The sequence below is a fragment of the Bos indicus genome, chromosome 11 (genome assembly GCF_029378745.1).
Source record: "Bos indicus isolate NIAB-ARS_2022 breed Sahiwal x Tharparkar chromosome 11, NIAB-ARS_B.indTharparkar_mat_pri_1.0, whole genome shotgun sequence".
NCBI classification, from domain to species: domain Eukaryota; kingdom Metazoa; phylum Chordata; class Mammalia; order Artiodactyla; family Bovidae; genus Bos; species Bos indicus.
In genome coordinates this window covers 3,599,048-3,616,345 of record NC_091770.1, presented here as the reverse complement: position 1 = coordinate 3,616,345, position 17,298 = coordinate 3,599,048, and the positions used below count along the sequence as shown (strand labels likewise).

Here is a 17,298-nt window from a genome sequence, read left to right as displayed (position 1 = left end):
CTCTGAGGGGGGTTATCCCCACGTCTTTCTCCCTGGAGCATCCCTGGGCCACTTCACACGGGAGGGAACGTGAGCAGGCACTCAGGTGCCAGTAGCCTCCACCACCCCACCTCCTGGGACTGAAGGGGGGCCTTGCAGATGCCCCCGCCTGTACGCCGCAGCTCAGTGATGTCACCACATAACCGCTACGGTGCAAACCACCAGGGCCGGCTTGCAGACTGAGAAGCCGACGACGGCCATCCAACACGACTCCAAAACACCCATGTGTACAGTGCCCAAGCCCAGGTCATTCCCTTCCCTCCCAGACACACAGCATGAAGGCGGGAGTGGCTGAAACCCTGGGAGGGCCCAGCCAGGGCCAGCCTCAGGCAGACAACATTACAGCTGGAAACCGGCTCACTCCCCAGGCACGGTGTGGTCCCGGCTATCAGAAAAGACCCTCAGACCCTTCTGAAGCTCCTGGTGCTCAGCCCCGTGGTGAGCCAGGCAGAGGAGAGCCCTTCAGAACCACTATTCTAGAAGCTGGGTCCAGGTGGCCTTGACGAGCCTCATTCAGGGTGCTGCGGGTTAGTCTGAAAGGTCTGGATGTAACTAGAGAGCAGTATTTTAAAGAAGCCTGTCTTACAGATGATGATATCTGACAAAGGAGAGGTTACAGGCCAAGTGAGAACTGCAGGGAATGGGCAGGAGCATGCCAACGTCATCTAAGCCCCCGCTCTCCCTGCAGCCAGCGTACTTCGTCCACGCTTCGGGGCAGGACAGCGCACTCAACACGCGTGCCAAGCACGGGCTGGCAAAAGCCCCCCACCATCAAGGGAGCTCTGCTTAAAGAATCCACAGTACAGCCTGGCAGGGGGACCCCATGCAGCTGGGCCAAACAAAGAGAAGCTATGTCCCCGTGAGTGGAGGGCACCAGGGTACAGTCAGGGGAGGCGGGGAGGGCCAGGGGCAAGGGCAGGCAGCAGCGGCGCAGGACAAGGGTAACCGTGAGCGTGTCTACACGCAAGATACACACACCCGTGCTGACTCGTACACGGGACACCTGACACACCCGTGCTGACTCGTACACCGGACACCTGCGGAAGGAGGCACGAGAAGCCCGTGGTGCTGGCTTCTCCAGGGAGGGCTCCGGGTGGCTGGAGAGGGGACAGGAGGCTGACTTTATCATATACCCCACCATACCTTAACATCTATGAACCACCGAAGTGAACAGCTGCTGTGAAACAGAACTTGAAATGTTGTCTTCAAATTTGACAAATCAAGCCAAGAACAGGGAGGCTCTGAAGACTCCCACCAAGTGAGTTTGGACCATAAAGAGGGCTGAGCTGCGAAGAATTGATACTTTTAACTGTGGTGCTGGAGAAGACTCTTTGAGAGTCCCCTGGACAGCAAGGATCAAATCAGTCAACCCTGAAGGAAATCAACCCTGCATATTCACTGGAAGGCCTGATGCTGAAGCTGCAATAAGTTTGGCCACCTGATGCAAAGTGCTGACTCACTGGAAAAGACTCTGATGCTGGGAAAGATCAGAGGCAGAAGGAGAAGGGGGTGATAAGAGGATGAGATGGCTGGGTGGCATCACTGACTCAACGGACAGGAGTCTGAGCGAGCTCCAGGAGATGGTGAAGAACAGGGAGGCCTGGCGTGCTGCAGTCCCTGGGGCCACAGAGTCGGACACGACTGAGCCGCCACCACCAAGCGACACTAGCCCAGGACGGGGCTTAATGGAGCCCCACTCTGGGCGGCGCCACCCGGCGGGTGAGGGGACGGAGCCCCACTCCGCGCGACGCCACCCGGCGGTGAAGGGACAGAGCCCCACTCCGCGCGGCGCCACCCCTCTGCGCGGCGCCACCCAGCGGGTGAGGGGACGGAGGGCCGCACTGTCCCTGGCACGGCACCCACCCCCTGCTCGCTCTGCCTTCACTTCCCTTCCTCCAACTGGGCGCCTTCAGCGTGCCTTCCTCCCTGACCACATCACGACAGCGTACGGAAGGGGGACACAAACGCTTCGGGTCCCAGAGCCCAGGATCTCACAGCACGCCTTGGCAGACGCAAGCCAACACCTCCGCAGCCTCTGGTCCACAGGTTCAACCACGTTTCCTGGCGGCTCTGGGCCCCTGGTGCGGAGACCTCAGAAGGTTGAAGCCACCACTCAGCTGTTCCACCGCAGAGAGGGGACTCTGAGACAGCTGATCCACTTCTAGGAACACACATCTCTGGGTTCACACCCCAGTGCTTTCTCTTCCTCATGGCCCAGTCTTCACAGGCAGTTTATCACATTCTTCTCCAGGGCTGGTTTCATTTCCATCATTTCAGGGACATGGCTTCAGTGCCACCACCGCAGGCTCAGAGGGACACCCTGCCTGTGGCTGGGCACTTTGGCCACCAAGCATCAGGCCACGCGGGGCTCAGGGAGCAGAGGTGCCCACGCCTGCTGGCCCAGCCCTGAGCGGAGACCAGGCCACCAGCCTTGGCCCACGAAAGTGGTTAGCACACAGGGGTGGTCATAACAACCGCTGCAGTCTAAGAAAGGGCCTCCTCAGACCATTTAGAAGACTATGCTTTCATCATTTAAAACAATAACAATGATTCAACCAACCAACCATCAGTAAGATACAAGCAAAACAGAATTTTAAAGTCTGAAGAAACTCCAGTGTGGGATGAACGCAGTCTCAAATCTTGGGTTGGCCTCGCCTCCCGGGCCTCCTTCCTGGTGTGTTACCCCCACCCTGCCCACACGTCTCCCTGAACCCCGCAGCTCGAGCCCTCACCACATCCCTGACATCTAACTCATCGCTCCATGAAGCCCTTTGATGCCCCTGAGGCCCAGGAGAGGAGGCGGCCCCTGTCCTGTGCGCCCCACCCTCCCAGCTTCTCTGAATCTTCTAGTCCCCAGGAGTCTAGCCTGCACACATGGAAACAGAATTCCTCTTTCAGGTTGATTAAATTTAGGAAGAAAACATCCAGGGTAACCAAGCCCTGAGGCGTGGCTCCTTCCCCCCAGAGGTGCAGAAGCAGCCCGGGTTCGTCAGTGGGTGAGGGGCCAGGCGCGCAGCACACATCAGGTGCAGGGGACAAGCTGAGGGGCTCGGCCTCACCTTGCGGACTCACTGGGGCGACCACGGGCTCTGCTCTCACCTCCCTTTCCTAAGTTAGACTGAACCCCAACGTGACCTCCGGAAAACGGCTGTCTTCCCACAACAGCCTGAGGCTTTCCTTTCCCTTCTGACAATGAGGTAGTGACTTTCCCTTTCATTCATTCAACAAACATCAATTATACACTGATCGTGTGCCAGGCACTGTACGACACTTCTGGGGATACAAAGAAAGCTGAGCTGCTGGCCCTGCCCTGAAGAACAGTGATGTCTCAGGACACCCCAGATCCATTACGGTCACTGGGCATGTCCCCTGAGAACAATCGTCACACTGGTGAATGCCACACGGAACACAGCAGCCCCACACAAGGCAGTAAAGCAGAAGTGAACCTCTCAACAATTCCTCCAGACCTTTAAGGAGCTACTGTTGAGGAGCTACACACCGAGAAGGGAGAGTGGAGCAGGGCAGGGCATCCAGCCACCCAGCACCCCCACGCAGCCCCTCAGGGTTCCTACGGTAGACAATCGTGCTCTGACGCTGCTTCTCCTCTTCACTGCCCAGCACTCACTCCCTTCCTCCTAATGAGAGGTGCCTGCTGTTACTAGAGTGAACAGACCACCTGCCCTCTCTCAACCGGAGGGGCAGGGGTGCGCAGGAGACCCACGCCAGGCAATCCGAGTGCCTAGTCCCCCAGCCTCAGGGGTAAAGGCTGAGCCAGGCCCACAGGTCAACGGACTCCTGCCCCTGCCCCGCCCATCCTGTCCCACGTGAGTGCCGTCCCAAAGGGCGCAGCCCCGCCTGCATCCCTGACTGAGGACCACCCCCCGAGCCCCCTGGAGGCGCCCTTCACACCAGGGCGTCTCTGGGCCAGCGGTGGCGCCATCTTGAACTCAGATGTTCCCGAGCGCCCGCTATGTCCCTGGCAAGGCTGCCCAGGCCAGGGGCCTCACAAGCTGTGCCAGCCGCCACCTCCCATAGGCAGCAGCGCTGTTGAGGACTCCAGGTCGCTCCAGCTTCCCCTCCCCCACCGCCCACTCTATAACAGTGCCTGCCCCTTTAAGAGTGCGAGCTGAAACCTGGAAATCAGAACCACCTCCCCCGGGGCCAGGCCACACTTTCCGTTCACCCTGCAATACTCAGCACTCAGCGTGTCCCAGCAGTCTTTCTTTCCTCTGAAACGCAGGTGCAGCATCTGGTTACCAGGGCACCTGTGGAATGGGAAGGCAAGTCCCAAATGGCACGGGGTGGACACTCCCATGCCCAGGAGGAAAGGTGGTTCTGAGAAGTTCGATGGGCATCTGAATATTTACTCTCAAACATGAAAAAAAGAATTACGTTTTCACTGAGAAAGAACCGGACGGCAAAACAATCTGGAAGATCAGCACCAGCTCACACAGCGACGATGCTGGGGTGCGAGGAAAGATGGTGAGCTCACCCCCGGCCTGCAGAGCCACCCAGGGAGAGAAGGCAGGGAAGGGCTGTGGGGGAGGCCAAAGCCCTTCCCGTTTCAAAATGGGAAGTGAAGACATTTTCAAAGGCAAGGAAAAGCTGTTATTACCCATGAGCAGATTCTCATCATGAGTTTCAGAAACGCAAAAGGAAGTTCCTGATTTCAGAGGCATGAACTTAGGGAATGTTTCTGGTAAAGATCCTTGAACACGTGCACGTCCAGACTCCGAGCTCCCAGGGGTTCCAGTCAGCCAGAAAGCAACGCGTGGCCCCCAGGAGCGCAGCTTCCGGGGACTACAGCCTCCCTGGTGGGCGGTGGTGAGGGTGAGGCCTGGGTACACACGTGCGTGTATAAAGAGTGTATACACATGCGTGCAAGTGGCAGACCTACGTGCAGGTGTGAGTGGCGTGTGCAAGCATGACTGTGAGCACGCGGGAGGTGAGAGGAACACGCTGCAGGGGGGGTTGGGCTGGGTGGAGGGAAGGTAACAGGAGCAGCAGCTCTGGCCAACTACACCCAGACATGCAGCGAAGGCTCATGCCCAGCGGTCTGTGGCACAAGGAGGGCCCCAGGCCCCCCTATTCTGGGGTCTGCCATCCGACCAGCCTTGACTGTAGGCGCTGCTAGTGCAGTCCATGCCTCCCAGGTGGCTGAGTGGTACAGAACCCACCTGCCAATGCAGGAGACACAAGAGATGGAGGGTCAACCCCTGGGTCGGGAAGATCCCCTGGAGGAGGGCATGGCAACCCACTCCAGTGTTCTTGCCTGGACAATCCCACGGACAGAGGAGCCTGGCGGGCTACAGTCCACGGGGTCACAAAGAGTCAGACACAACTGAAGCAACTAAATAAGAACATATATCCTTCTTGAAACGCAAACACCTGTAAAAGCAGAACACAGTCAATTTCACTGACACTGAGAGTAAAGTGATTCTCAGATCCCTTCACTGGACAAACAGCAGGGCCTTGAGATCACCCTTCTGAAAGGAAAAGCAGGATGAGGAGGGAGGAGGCAGGAAAGATACCAACAGACCCAGGTGTCTCTCAACTCTGCTGGTAAGGCCGGCCCTCCCACGCTCAGAGGAAGACGGCTCTGGTGGGAGAAGCAGTCTACCCCACCTGGGCCCCCACTCCAGGCCCCTTCCCACCCAGGGCATCTCGCCCACTGGCCCTTGTCGGATCCCACACCCTGCCTGAAGTCCCCCCACCCAGGCAGCCCTCGCCTCTGGACACAGCCAGGGCTCCAGAAACCCCGAGGGCCTAGTGGGGAAAGCATATCCAGCCTGCAGCCTCAGCACCTGGTGCCCCGAGAACTCAGATGAGACCTCTGCCATTTCTGTCCTTTAAATGAGGGATTAAGGCCCAAAGGATCCGGGACCCATTTCAGGCTCGAGTGTTAAGACCCACGTGAAAGAGAGGAAGGTCTCAGGCCCTTGAGTTTAGTTACAATAGCTGCCCACACCTCCTTTCCCCACAGAAATTTCCCCAACATGTTGCCAACACTTTCCCAACAAGCACATAAACTTATCTTTCAAAGCAGATAACAACTTGCAGGAAAGACACAGCAAGTTGCCTCCAATGTCCATTCTTCCTTTCCTCCTTAGTTAACAGGCCCAGGACCCTGAACTTCGGTTGGCATGGGGCCGCCTGCCTCCCTGACTGTGGCCATGGGTTCAGCTCTTGCCAACACGACACAAGGAGAGCTTGATGAGGAGTCCTCAGGAAGTTCAGTTTCCTGCAGCCTACAAGACCCCAGAGCTGGGTGCCCCTCTGGCTGCCTTCCTGGACAAGAGGCTGGGCCAGGGGACAGGAGGGCACACGATCTGACTGCCCACCTCCAGACATCAGTACAAGGAGAGAAATAAACATTGCCTTTGACTAAGCCCCTCTTCCTCCAGATCTGCCGTTACACACAGCTAGACGTTAATCTTAACAATTTTACCATTTCCCACTTAAATCCAACAGTGGACAATGTCACCATCCTGGAGTGCTAAGAGCTGGGAACAAGGAAGGATACTATTTCAGATTTAAGTTGATTAACAGTCCCATTTTCCCAGAAAAAGAACTTTAGACAAAGCATTCTCAAATTTACCCTGGGCTCCAGGCTAGGGTGAGTACATTCTCACAAGAACTTATAAGCAGAAGAAGATTCATTTTGTTTGAATTACTTCATAGAACAGTTTCTTCCCAACATAATCAACATTTATAATCCTAAAAAAGCTAACAAACTCTATTTCCAAGCCTGCTTGAGTAGCAAGTTTAAAAAGCTTTAATATACCGAATTCCTGTTTACTGCCCCAAACATTTAATAGCGTGGCTTGCATGTTCCTCACAGACAAATCTAGGTTATGAGGTAAAAATAGCCCTTGTTTTTATTCATTAGAGTTCGTCCATTAAATTAGGTTCGCAGTCTAAGCCATGGGCTGCTGTTGCCGTGACAAACACTGGTGCAACTAACAGTTTATGATACAGCCAACCTACGGGTCTGTAACAGCGGTCAGATCCTGTCGTGCCCAGTTCCAAGGAAGGATATAGCAATTACATCCCAGGAATCTGATCACAGCTCATCTAATCCTGTTTGAAATGAACCGTATCAACGATAGTCGAGAACCCTCTTTGCCATGGAAGGGGCTGAGGCTGTGCTGGCTGCTCTGAGAACGAACTTGCACACCAGACAGTGTGGCCTGAGCCCCAGGAGCCTCGGGGCTGGGGCGCAATCAGGCTCCCGGCTCCATCGGCAAGTCCCCAGTGAAAAAGGCCTACGTGGTCCCAGGTTATTAACTGTTGCTGCTGCTGCTGAGTCGCTTCAGTCGTGTCCGAATCTGTGCGACCCCATAGACGGCAACCCACCAGGCTCCGCCGTCCCTGGGATTTTCCAGGCAAGAGTAACTGGAGTGGGTTGCCATTTCCTTCTCCAATGCAGGAAAAGTGAAAAGTGAAAGTGAAGTCGCTCAGTAGTGTCCGACTCTTAGCGACCCCATGGACTGCAGCCTCCCAGGCTCCTCTGTCCATGGGATTTTCCAGGCAAAAGTACTGGAGTCGGGTGCCATTGCCTTCTCCTTAGAAACTGATGGGAATCAATTTTAAAACCTGGGTCTTCTTAACCAAGATGGCAGTGCTGCTATCACGGAGCATCCCTCTCTCTGAGCCAGTGACCCAACCCTGCAGAAGGCCCCTTGCTGCTCCCAACCCATCTGCTGGCTTTGCTTCTGTCTTTGACCAACAAGGTGAATACCTAGTTCAGTAAAGATATTTGACTAATTAAAGAATGATTAAACAATCAAGTCGACTCAAAATGCAAAGATCTTCCTCCTTCTGCTGGGGTTATTCAAAATACCATACAGTTCAAAGGCACCTGTAATGACAATCACAAAACACACGTCCTAGTAGACTATTTCCAAGACTATTAATGCTTTCAAGTAAGATGGATTCCTGTCCTCGTGGGCTCTGCAGGGTTTAAGGAAGACACAAATGAAGAATGTGATGGCTTTCACCAGCGGGGGCAGCCCTGAGCTAGGAGGACTCCTCTGGAAGGGACAGTCCTCGTTCAGTTGTATCCACCTGAAGCTCCTCCTTTTCAATCAGCCTGTGCTCTGACTGGCAGAAGGCAATAGCACCCCACTCCAGTACTCTTACCTGGAGAATCCCATGGACGGAGGAGCCTGGTAGGCTGCAGTCCATGGGGTCGCTAAGAGTCAGACACGACTGAGCAACTTCACTTTCACTTTTCACTTTCGTGCATTGGAGAAGGAAATGGCAACCCACTCCAGTGTTCTTGCCTGGAGAATCCCAGGGACGGGGGAGCCTGGTGGGCTGCCGTCTGTGGGGCTGCACAGAGTCGGACACAACTGAAGCGACTTAGCAGCAGCAGCAGCAGTGCTCTGACTGGTAACGTTAAATCCATGTACCCTTTGAGTTAAAGGTCAAGAATGTCTACTAAGAAATAAAACAGCCCTAAAACAGAGTAAAAGGAGGTCGGAGAAGTCAGGGAAGGATGTTACCTTGTCGGAGAGAATCCAGAGATGCATGAGACAATAACTGTCCATAAATTATCAGAGAAAAGGAAACTGTTGGGGAGTAGAGTGGTCTCCAAAGAGAATGACAAGGATCTGGGCTTTAGCACAGAGTGCAGTTGTCCTGGGGGACTTTCTGCAAAGAGCCTCAGAGTTGAGGTGTGGAGACAGGGCGCAGGGGGAGGAGCCAGGGAAGGTGCCAGACGCTCCACAGGGGCCAGGAGGAGTTTGGTCTGCACGGTGCACAGGGAGCTTCCACCTCCACTAACACGCCAGGCGTCCTCCCGCGTCTCTGCCATGGAGCTTCTCCATTCTAGAAAGCTGCTGCTGAATCACTGCAGAGAGGTGGGAAAGCGAAAGAGCACAAGGCAGGAGGTGGACTTCCAAGGCCACAGACTCAAGAAGCGCTTCCCTAAATAGACTGTGTGTACAAGCATGTCTGAGCCCCAGGCCAACCGAATCAGGCACACTGAAGACTTCGCCCATGCTGCCCTCGGGCACCATCACAGTCCACAACCATGCAGGACTGGGGCCAAGGGGCAGAAATGCTGGGAGTGACCTTCACTATATGCACAAGGAAGGAGGGGATAAGATTCAGGCCCAGCCTCACCAAGTCACCTGCAAACTGAGGGCAAAACTCAACTGCCCGCTCAGGGCCGTGAGGCTCCTGAGCACAAGGGCTTTGGGTCCCACATCTCTAGGATTATAAGAAGCAGCCTTCACTCAACCTCCATGACCTTCCCTGAGTTCCAATGGGCAGATTCAAGCAGTTATTAGGGAGGAGCAGGGATGCAAGACCAGGGAGAAACAGGCAAGAGGAGCTTTGGGGCAAGGTCCTGGTTCCTCATCAAAGGATATACACAACCATACCTTGGAGCTGTTTCGTAAATACTGAACTCCCTTCCAGGTGGAAAAAATTAACAATTAATGACGGTATGCAGCCCACAAGCATGTAGACCCAGACCAGCTGGACCTGAAGGTTGACGATGCTGACTCCTACTTACCTCACCACCAACCCATTAGAATAATGTCCACAAGCTGATCACACCCTCTTCAAACAATTATGATAAAACTTCTCACTATTGGCCCCAAGTTGGGACACAGGGTTCTGGGGGCATTAGCCCGCTATGGCCCCCTTTGCCTGGCAAGGTAGTAAAGCTATCCTTTTCTACTTCACCCAAAACTCTGTCTTCGAGATTCTAATCAGCACCAGTGCACAGAGAAGCTGAACTTTCCGCGTGACGCCTCCACCCCAGGTGGGTGTTGACCAGCTCGGTGTTTCCCCAAGGCCAACCAGCTCAGCCACCTCTCCTCCTCCAAACCAGAGTAATGACAATGTTTGGAAGAGTCTGGGGCATCTTGATACTTCCTGGCACACAGCCCCATTCTAACTGGACTCTGTCAAAGATTCCATTTTATAGGTCATTTGATTATCACCCAATTATGCAATGTGATCACTGTTTAACATGTGCTTATGCAGACAAAGTCAAAGCAATCAGTAAGCAATGTGAAAATATTTAACACTCCACTGCACACAATCACAAGTTTCTATGTGCTTTAGGAAAAAAAAGTGTCAGCAGAAGACAGCTGGGTCAGTGACCACCTGACCAAAGCTCTATGAGTCCAGACCCCTCCCCCACTTCCCTCTTCCTCCTCCTGCCCACATCCTTCTCCTCTGACCTTTGCTGGCAGTCCCCTGCCTCTCAAAACCTCCTTCTTCTGCAGCATTTCCCCTCAGAGGTGCCCTGAGCAGGACTCATAGATGCGACACACTCCACCCTTTTGAATACACGTTTTAGAACAGGGACACAGTAGGAAGAGGGGTTATCAAGACTGTAAAGATGCTGGGCCTCCTGCGGGAAGGTACCTTCCCTGGATGGGCACTGGCCCAGAGCTGCAGCGCACAGACCTCTGCTGCCTGTACTATTCAATCCACACCCCAGCCCATCCCCATCCGCCAGGCGCCTTCCCCATTTGACACGTGAGAGTTGACTCAGGTTCTTGTCCAGCACTTTCTCTTCCCACATCCCAACTTGCCCCACTCAAAAACCAGACACAGACAGCCCGAAGACATGGCTGCAGAGGCTGTGACACAAACCAGATTCACCCCTGTGAAATAACACACGACTCTGTCGACGGCAGCCACGGTGACTTAGGCGTTGTCCCGTCACGGTCAAGCCACAAAGGTGAGGGGGTGTCACAGGCAGTGTGCGGCTGGCCTCAAAACAAGGCAGACACTAAAACCTGTCCACATCTATCTCCACCTCCATTTCCATTCCATCCCTCCCTCGGTAGGCCGCTGTATGCTGATCGCCCTGTTAGAAGGATGGGTCAGGCATCCAGAGTCAAATCTTGGACCTCTGACAAGCTGACACGCTCCCTGCCACTGCCTCCGCACACCCCACCCCACTCTGGCCTCCGCGTGGCCCTGCTGATGATCCCCAGCATCGTTAGGAGGGTCAAACACCACAAAAAATTAACCAGAGTAAGACCAGGAAGCTTAGGCCCTTGCCCTGCTGTCCTTGGGCGGCCAGCTCCACGACCCCAGCCCACACCACGGGAAGGCCCCTCTCAGTTCAGATTGGTGGCTTTCCAGCCATTGTGAGCCATGGACCCCCGAGGCACCCTCCCCAGGAAAAGACCCCATGTTTGTACACATCCAGAGGAGCCCTCTCCTTTCTGTGCTTGACACTTGGATTTATTTAAAAACAAACAAGAAACCACAGGAAAAAACAATCATGATACCCACTCACACATCATATGCAAATAACTAGGTATTTTATTTAAAAAAAAAAAAAAATGCTTCCCCTCCCTGTAGGAAATCTATTTGGATATTCTGTATTCTATTTTAAAAAACGTTTACCTGGTCACAACCTCAGGCTGACTTCACCAACAACTGCCGTCTGCAAACATGTTTTAGCCCTCCCAGCCCTTCTGCCCCTCGGCCGCTCTTCCTTCCTCAGCCATTAGCACCAAAGCTGTGGCACTTAATCTGAGACAGCTCCCATACATCATGTTTACATATTAGGATGGACCCTGAAAGCCCTGCAAAGTCAAGAAAATCCAGAAGTACCTCAGCTCTTGAGCTCCAGGAGAAACCTGGAATCCCATGGGGAAGGTGGCTGTTCTACTCACCCAAACGTGCAGCGGGGCTGTGCCTGCCCAAGGGGATGACAATGCTGATCACATGCGGGGTGCCAGGGAAAGGACCTGCTGCCATTCAGAGGGCCTGTTCCTGCAGGCCAGTTCCTCCAACATTCCCCAAGCCCCTACTAATGGCAGGGGTCCGTTTCTCCCTAATTGAGTGAGAAGTAGCAGAGAGTGCACACCCCACACACCTGAACACACTCCAGGACCTGCTTGGGGAAGTGAGTCAGCAGGGCCGGTCCCCACGCCCTCGGGGGCTGGTGTTAGCAACACCGTCCTGGAGGAAGGTCGGGGTCTCGCTCAGAGAGGTTGGAGAGGCTGCGGGAAGGAGCTGGGCACTCAGCCAGGTCCATACACTGGGGCAGGGGGCCAAGGCAGGCAAGGCTCCTTAGACACTTCGCACGCCCCTCGGCTGACACCACGAGCTGATCTCCCAACTTTTCTCTGCTGCCCGCCTTTTTTGGGAACTTTCCTCTCTGGATTCCGGAAACAGCAGCCCCATTTCCAGTTGAGTGGGAGGTGGCCTTGATTAATCTAAGAGAGCAATTCTCATCCTTTTCTTGAAGGAGAATCACCTAGTGGGCTAGTTTAAAAACAGACCGCAGGGCCCTCCCAGAGTTTCTGATTTGGTTGGCTGGTTGGGGCGTGAGACTATGTCAGACAAGTCTCGGGTGATGTTGAGGCTGCTGGTCTGGAGACCAGGCTCAGAGAAGCACGGCTAGATCAGTCAGCCCGCAGCCTCGTGTTCTGGGTCTGGGATGGCCGTGTGATCCTCACCACTCCCACTGGCCAGAGCAGGGCTGGGGACTGGCTGGCATGCCTCCTTCACACAGTCCCGCTGGCCCTAAGGATCATCCCAACCACTGGGAGACTGACCCTGGGATGTGGAATCTAGGTCCTCGATGAAACTGCTGCTAGAGAGGGCTCCGGTTGAGACACTCAATGTCCTTACTGTTTACCTGGCAGCCGACAGCACCCCAACCAACACAGCCCATAATCCACAACCCCAGGGAGACTCCTGAACTGGGCGTCCGCATCTCCCAGGAGGGCCCGCTCTCCAGAAACACTGGCCCGTCCACATGCATTTCCTTCACATTCCCAGGATCTGCACACCAAGGTCATCCTTCTTGAAAGCTCTAATTAATGGGCTAGAGAATGCACCGCTGAAATGCAAGCAACCCAGGACAGGGAAGGAAAGGAGGCCCACATTTGAGAGTGAGGGAGCTTTACCAGAGGCTGCTGTAACAGCCACTCAAGGGCACTGGTGAGGCGCAGAGCAGCGGACAGGGCAGAGAGAGGCTTTCGGGAGACCCCAGCATCCTGCCTGCAAGTGGGACAGGTCGGGCCATGCAGGGTCTCAGGGTCTGGACAATGACCAGGTGTCTGAGGGAAAGGCTCTGAGAGGTTTCAGGAAGGGAGCTGGGGGGAGCTGATCTCTTGGCGCCTCCAGCAGTCCCCTCCCTTCCTCCTGGGGGCCAGAGGACACCCATCTGTTTTCCTGACCCCATTCCAGAAAATGGACACCTCATCTTTATCCCCATAGCATGCCTGCCCATGCCAGATACTGCCTGCTTCTGACACCTTCACCAGGTGACCCCAACCGAGCAGACTCCACATGGAAGGGCCCGCGGTGTCTCAGCTGCCCCAGGTGACGGACAGCGGGCAGACACGAGGGCCCAGCTGGGCTGGCTGGCGGGCATGCGACAGGGCACAGGCAAGGTCGAAAGAGAGGAGACGAGCACCCAGGAGCCCTGGGCTCTTATTTCCCACCTGGGTTATGTCAAAAGGGACGGGTAAGAGATTAAGCCCAACGAGAAGAGGCTGCTCTGATTTCCAGTTCCACGTGGGCTCCAGCACATGCTCACCATATAACCCTGTCCTAAGCTTCAGTCCCTGGGAGCTCTGCCGGCGTCAGGCGCCGCTCCACACACCCGACGGGTCCCAACTCGTTCACCCCCGCGACAAGCCTCTAGGGTTGCCACTGCCTTCAGTTTTACAGATGAGAAAACCAGGCACAGAAAGATGATGCTCCTTCCCCAAAGTCACACAGCCAACTGGAGGGTCCAAACTTTAGTACGTTCCACAGTACAGTACGATAAACAACCTAATAAGGAAAAATGGGCAAAGGATGTGAACAGGCAATCCACAAAAGATATGAACAGGTAAATCCACAAAGGATGGGAAAAAAAAGTCGCTCAGTCGTGTCTGACTCTTTGTAACCCCATGGACTGTAGCCCACCAGGCCCCTCTGTCCATGGAATTCTCCAGGCAAGAATACTGGAGTGGATTGCCATTCCCTTCTTCAGGGGATCTTCCCAACCCAGCAATCGAACCCAGGTCTCCAGCATTGCAGGCAGATACTTTACTGTCTGAGCCACCAGGGAAGCCCACAAAGGATATGACCAGGTAACTCACAGCTAAAATAAAAACTAGAAAGAAAAGGTTTTCAATACTTTTGGTAATTTGGGAAATGTAATTTAAAAAGTAACATTCTTAATCCACTAGTTTGGCAAAAATTAACAATATTAGTACTCTTCAGTTCAGTGCTGGCTGAATTAAAGGGGAAAAGGCAATTTCACACATTATCTGTGCTCTGATGAAAAGAGAGATAAAGCCCCTTGGAAATGGGATGGGGCGAGGACGGCAATTTGGCAAAGTTATGTATTTAATATTATGCATTAACCCAGAAACAAAAAGATCTTAATGACCTGGGTAACCACAATGGTGTTATCACTTACCCAGACCCAGACATCCTGGAACGTGAAGTCAAGTGAGCCTTAGGAACCACCACTACAAACAAAGCTAGTGGAGGTGATGGAATTCCAGCTGAACTATTTCAAATACTAGAAGATGATGCTGTGAAAGTGCTGCACTCAATATGTCAGCAAATTTGGAAAACTCAGCAGTGGTCACAGGACTGTAAAAGGTCAGTTTTCATTCCAATCCCAAAGAAAGGCAATGTCATAGAATGTTCAAACTACCACACAATTGCACTCATCTCACATGCTAGCAAAGTAATGCTCAAAATTCTCCAAGCGAGAGAATTCCAGAAAAACATCTCCTGCTTTATTGACTATGCCAAAGCCTTTGACTGTGTGGGTCACAACAAATTGTGGAAAATTATTAAAGAGATGGGAATACCAGACCACCTTACCTGCCTCCTGAAAAACCTGTATGCAGGTCAAGAAGCAACAGGTTAAACCGGACATGGAACAACAGACTGGTTCCAAGTTGGGAAAAGAGTACAACAAGACTGTATATTGCCACCCTGCTTATTTAACTTACCTACAGAGTAAATCATGCAAAATGCCAGGCTGGATGAAGCACAAGCTGAAATCAAGACTGCAGGGAGAAATATCAATAACCTCAGATACGCAGATGATACCACTCTAATGGCAGAAAGCAAACAGGCACTAAAGAGCCTCTTGATGAAGGTGAAAGAGAGTGAAAAAGGTGGCTTAAAACCCAACACTCAAAAAACAACAATCATGGCATCCAATCCCATCACTTCTTGACAAGTAGATGGAGAAACAATGGAAACAGTGACAGACTGTTTTCTTGGACTCCAAAATCACTGCAGATGGTGACTGCAGCCATGAAACTAAAAGACTCCTGCTCCTTGGAAGAAAAGTTATGACCAACCTAGACTGCATATTAAAAAGCAGAGACATTACCAACAAATATCCATATAGTCAGAGTCATGGTTTTTCCAATAGTCACGTATGCATGTGAGAGCTGAACCATAAAGAAAGTTGACCGTTGAAGAACTGGTGCTTTTGAACTGTAGTGTTGGACAAGACTCCTGAGAGTTCCTTGGACTGCAAGGAGATCCAACCAGTCCATCCTAAAGGAGATCAGTCCTGAATATTCATTGGAAGGACTGATGCTGAAGCTCCAATACTCTGGCCACCTGATGGGGAAAACGGACTTCTTAGAAAAGACCCTGATGCTAGAAAAGATTGAAGGCAGGAGGAGAAGGGGACAACAGAGGATGAGATGGTTGGATGGCATCACCAACTCAATGGACATGAATTTGAGCGAGCTCTGAGAGTTGGTGATGGACAGGGAAGCCTGGCGTGCTGCAGTCCATGGGGTCACAGAGAGTTGGACACAACTGAGTGACTGAACTGAACCCAGAAAATCTACTTCTGGAAATCTAGAAGACTGAAACATCTGTGTTGACAACGATGTGGTTCACAGATTCCACACTATTTTTAGAGCAGAAAAATGGAAACAACCTAAATGTAGATCAAAAAAGATAGATAAATTACGGTACACTCACACTCTGGAATACAGACCAAACTTTTCATGTCAGTACATACAGGTCTCCAGGACACCGCATTAAAGCAAATCAGAGACAATTTTGTATAATGGGTCTCCATTTATATTTCCAGTGAGAACACCCGTCCACTGAGGAGGCCTAGAAGCAGCAAGGAGCACACCTGGCACCCAGATCTGGGTTTTCAATTCCATTCTCCACGAAAAGGAACTTGAACTCTTAGGGGAAATGGCTGAATTCAGGACTAGAAAGTACAAGGCAGTTTGGGGCCAGAAAGTAAAAAAGTTCCCAAAGAACGAGGAGGACATGTCAAAAGGACCTAGGAGCCAGCTGGAAGGGGCTCCTGCAGGCCAAGTCTGGGACAATTTAAGCAGAAAAATAAACAGGGGACTTGTTGGGTGGTCCAGTGGTTAAGAATAAGCCTCCCAATGCAGGGGACACAGGTTCAATCCCCGGTCAGGGAATTGAGACCCCACGTGCCGGGGGGCATCTAAGCCTGCATGCCACAACTACTGAGCCCACACACCACAACCAGAGGAGCACCTGTGCATGAGGCAGCCAGAAAACGCCCAGCAGCTGCCAGGAAGAGCCAGCACAGCCAGAATTTTTTAAAAAATGAATAATGAGAGTAACTATGTTGCATAAAGCAGGTATTTGTGAGTGCAGAGACGTAAATTAGAGTAAATGAGGGAGAAAGTAAAGATCTTCCTTTTAGTACAACTCCCACTAATAAGCATGGAAAGAAACAATGAATTAGAAAGTCACCATCTGTCAACTATCAAAACTGATCTGGTAAGACTCATCAATGGATTCTAAAGCAGCACATTTACATAGTCGCAAGCGATCTTACTATGATATACATGTTAACAACAAAGGGAAAATGGTAACTTTCAGTGAGGAAAACAGGCAGACACCCTCTTAATCAGGTGATGAAAGTTAGGACTAGAGAATGGGACTCTTAGAGCGTCTGCCTCCCACCAGCTAAGATGCCTACAATATCACCCCTGTGCCGCATCAGCCAAAAGTGCATAAAGTGAATCTAAGCAGGAGGAAACCGCATGCAAACCCAAACTGAGGGACATTATCCAAAACACAGGTAACTGTCTCCAAAACTGTCAAAGTCAGGAAATTCAAAGAAAGACTCAGGAACTGCTCTGGATTAAAGGAGACTAAAAAGGCAGTACAGTTTAACACAACACATAATCTTGCATTTCCTTTTGCGCTAAAGTGGCTACTGGCAAGATCTTGAAAAAGATCTGTAGATGATTAGTGCTGCGTCGACATTTAATTTCCTGATTTTTAATCTTCATACTG

The 17,298-nt window shown here is 52.4% G+C and overlaps 1 protein-coding gene and 1 long non-coding RNA gene across 17 annotated transcripts in view; one reads left to right on the top strand and one right to left on the bottom strand.

The window, feature by feature from the left end:
• Positions 1-17,298, bottom strand: part of INPP4A (inositol polyphosphate-4-phosphatase type I A) — a 119,053-nt gene that overhangs the window by 98,598 nt on the left and 3,157 nt on the right. The gene's annotated exons all lie outside the window — the stretch shown is intronic.
• On the top strand, positions 4,266-6,427 carry LOC139185711 (uncharacterized). Its single transcript, XR_011569193.1, has 2 exons — positions 4,266-4,521; positions 6,150-6,427. It is a non-coding gene; the product is annotated as an uncharacterized lncRNA (long non-coding RNA).